A 4382-nucleotide genomic window follows, 5' to 3' on the forward strand; every position below is an offset into this window, starting at 1 on the left:
AGGTCACCACTGGTCCTGGTATGGGGGGCACCATGAGGAGCTGCTGTGTGCGGAAAGTGGGTCCGCTGTCGCAACGCGATCGCATGGGCCAGTGTCGACCACTTCGCGTTAGGTCTCTTAAGCTACTGTGGCTGTTGTCCTTTTTTCAACAAAAATTCCAGCCTTTCCCATGGTTTCCTTCATCACACCTGCAAGCTCTATGTACAATTGAAGTGTCATAAATGCACTACCTGCCTACTACTACATTATGAATGATATACATTTAAGAATTAGCTGGAGACAACTCCATGTTTAAAACACACTGTATTCAAAAGAGAAGGTTTAACATTTAACATTGGTTAACGTTTGGCATGCACACCTGCATATAAAAAAATTACCGTACTACTAATACAATGAATGCTAAATATTAAGTGGTATTACAATAGTATGACTACTTATATTTATATATTATCGCACCTCCGAAGAGCACGGTTGGCTTTGTACGATGCGAAAGAGGTTCAACACACATACAGAATACAATACTTTCCGAGCACATTATGCGTACCGAACCTCCAAGTTCCTTACCCTACCCTGAATAAGAATGTGTGCGGAGTACAGCTCCTTTTTAAATCCATTGCTGGCTGACAGCTGTCCCATGCTATGCAGCTCCCAGGGGGAGGGGTTATTTACCATACTTCACCACGCTGGTCAGTGTGAGTTTGGTGATGGCAGGGGGCTATAGAAGTGCATTACAACCATGTACTGAATATTGCTGCACTGATGGCAGGGGGCTATAGAAGTGCATTACAACCACGTACTGAACATAGCTGCATTGGTGGCAGGGGGCTATAGAAGTTCATTACAACCACGTACTGAATATTGCTGCATGGATGGCAGGGGGCTATAGAAGTACATTACAACCACGTACTGAATATTGCTGCACTGGTGGCAGGGGGCTATAGAAGTTCATTACAACCACGTACTGAATATTGCTGAACTGGTGGCAGGGGGCTATAGAAGTGCATTACAACCACGTACTGAATATTGCTGCACTGATGGCAGGGGGCTATAGAAGTACATTACAACCACGTACTGAAAATTGCTGCACTTGTGGCAGGGGGCTATAGAAGTACATTACAACCACGTACTGAATATTGCTGCACTGATGGCAGGGGGCTATAGAAGTACATTACAACCACGTGCTGAATATTGCTGCACTGGTGGCAGGGGGCTATAGAAGTACATTACAACCACGTACTGAATATTGCTGCATTGATGGCAGGGGGCTATAGAAGTGCATTACAACCACGTACTGAATATTGCTGCACTGGTGGCAGGGGGCTATAGAAGTGCATTACAACCACGTACTGAATATTGCTGCACTGATGCTCGCCACGTGAGAGCCACACAGCAGGACAATGCTATACTGTACAATATTGAAATGATTCACCTACAAATACTAAACATTATTGTCTTAACAATCAATACTACTTTTAACATAAACAATAACTAATAAATGCACGCGTAGTAATCGCCGTGCTAACCCTTAGCGTGCAATGTGAGCAGAACTTGTGTTGTAAGTCGTACCCAATCCATTACCGTGCCACACACTCCCATTAACAAACCAACGACATTTACTGAAAGTCCTCCTCCTTTACACGGCACAACCAGACAACACTTTGCACACCGAAGTGTCCAAGCCGCGTGCTGAGTGAAGCAAACCCCATTCAATTCTAGATTTAAAGCTTTCGTGACTGCTAGGATCCATACTCTTTGGTTCTATTGGGTAAAGTCACGTAGGTGAAAATTGTTATTTTATTTTCACCTACGTGACTTTACCCAATAGAACCAAAGAGTATAAACCCCATTCACTCTGCGCTCAGCGTTCAACAAAGTTGAACCTGGCTCGCCCTCACGCCTGCCCATCTCTCTCCGTCTCTCACCGGAGATTATTCCATTGATCGTCTTCGCCTTGCCGTCCAGAGATCCGTGTGGATTATCCGTGAGGGTAGTTAAAGGTCGCGGTTATTCGGAGAAGTTTTTTTTTATTAATTTTCCCGCCACAACCGCCGCGTCGCCAACGGCCGCTGAAGGCGATGTCCGAGACGCGCGGCCTGCGCATGCGCACTGAGGGTTGAGAGAAACCTGCGGGGAGGGGCAGCGGGGGGCGGGGAAGCCGCCGCCGTTGGCCACACCCACATTCTGGCCACGCCTATATTGAACCGACGTCACGGTGACATCATTCTGGATCGGACTTTATCGTGGGCTGGCTGTGCACGCGAGGAGCTCCTGACTTCTGACTCTGAATTCGAGAAAAAATCAAAGATTCACGATGTCTACCTTCGTCGAGATAGGTAAAGTTTAACGTTAGTGTTAGAGATGTGTGTTTGTGTTAAATGTTGAGCCTGTGGACAAAACTGCTGGGGATGTGCCAGATGTCTCCATCTAACGTTAAGGAGGTTGGAGCCTGGATAGTGCATACCAGGTGTTACAGGCTACATGATGGGAAGCAGAAGGCATTCTAGTAAAATAGGTTTTTGTTTGTACGTTAATGCTCCTCCTTTTCCTTTACCAACCCATACTCACCGGCATGGTGAAGTATGTGCAAATAACCAACACGATTCGTGCGATCGTCAAGAGGCTCTCCAGCAGGGGATTGGCAAAAGGCCGTACAGGAGCAGTTTTGTGAAAAATCATTGATTCTTTCATAATGTACATCTATGATTTATTATTATTATTGTTCATGTGGGTAACCTCGGCGAGGGGGGAAGCAAGGTCGGGAAGAGCGGGGGATGGGGCCGCTTTTGACCACGCCCATATTTAGGTGACGTCACGCCCTTTTGCTGTGACGTCACTATAGCAGGGAGTTATCCTTGGCTGGCTGTGCATGAGGAGCTCCCGAGTTATAACTCACAAGATCTGAGATTAGACCAAAGATTCATGATGTCCACATTTGTTGAGATAGGTAAAGTGTAATGTTCGTGCTATGACGGGGCTTTGGGCCAGTTTTAAATATTGAGATCTCGTCAGTGTTTTAATCGGACGCTCAGCAGGGTTTGAGCCAGGATAGTGCATAACAGGTCTAAAAGTGTGGTGTCGGGCTACATGGTGGGCAGCAAAGGGCAGTCCATCAAAATTGGTTGTACTATACATACTATACGTCTTCACCAACCCACATTAACCAGAGTGGTGAAATGTGGATTTGAAGCTTTCGTGACTGCAAGGATCCATACTCTTTGGTCCCTTCACCTGATGAAGGCCACTTGTTTTGTGGCCGAAACGTCGTGATTGTTGTTCATTTTATTTATTTATTTTTCCCTACGTGACTTTACCGAATAGAACCAAAGAGTACATATGTTATCTCCCGCGCAATATGGTATCTCCCTCGCAAGATGTTATCTCCCGCGCAAGATGTTATCTCCCTGACAAGATATTATCTCCCTCACAAGATGTTATCTCCCTGACACGATGTTATCTCCATGACAATATATTATCTCCCTCGCAAGATGTTATCTCCCTCGCCTCGTATGCAGGAAGTCCGTGAGTTCGATCCAAATTGTGACGCCTGTAATATTTGGAGTTTGCGTGTCTCTCTCTCTGTCTTCTCGTGGCCGCGTGGATTATTCCCTGGGTCCTCCGGTTGTTCCTTTAACATTTAGAATCAACGTGCTTTCAGAGTTATTTGGCTGCTATAAATTTCCACGTGATGCGAATTATTTTCCACCTCGCTACCAAGCCGCGCCAGGGCAGTGCCGAGCCAGCCCCGTGTGGCTCTCAAGGCACCAAGTTATGTTTCCACTGCGGAACCCGAGCCGTGCCACGGACGTCACGTGTGACGAGCGCGTCGAGACGCATGTGGGTGGTGTAGTGCAGTAATTTTCTTTTTTTTTACTCGGGGGTACGCAGACCCCTGGGGGCTATGTGGCAATGCCCCAGGGTGTACGTGAGATAATGTATAAATATGTGAAATCATATCGGACATGAGTCATTGGTGAATAGTCATGTATGAATCGGACAATGTAAAGTAACTACGATACAATTTGTATCCACGTGGTAACCTGGAACGATATGAAAGCACTTTCTAAACTCACTGATCGTACACAATGCGGGTTTACAAGAGCAGCCAGGGAACTAATGACGTCTCGCGTGCAGAGCGTCCGTTTAATTTGTTTTTATTCGCTTGCAGTTACTAGCAGCTGGTTAGGATATACCTCTCACAAAGTGGACAATTGGTTAAAATATTGACGTTCATTATTCACACGTTGATTTCTCAGAACCACGTTGGGTCAAGGGGGGAGTGGGGGGGGCTACTCGGTTTAAACTAAATTCAACAACGAGGGGGGGCACCGGTAGCCAACAACGGTTGAGAACCACTGGTGTGATGTGCGCTGGTGTCCTTACCG

The sequence above is a fragment of the Petromyzon marinus genome, chromosome 37 (assembly GCF_048934315.1).
Source record: "Petromyzon marinus isolate PM22_M1 ecotype Great Lakes invasive population chromosome 37, UKy_Petmar_22M1.pri1.0, whole genome shotgun sequence".
Classification (NCBI taxonomy): Eukaryota; Metazoa; Chordata; class Hyperoartia; order Petromyzontiformes; family Petromyzontidae; genus Petromyzon; species Petromyzon marinus.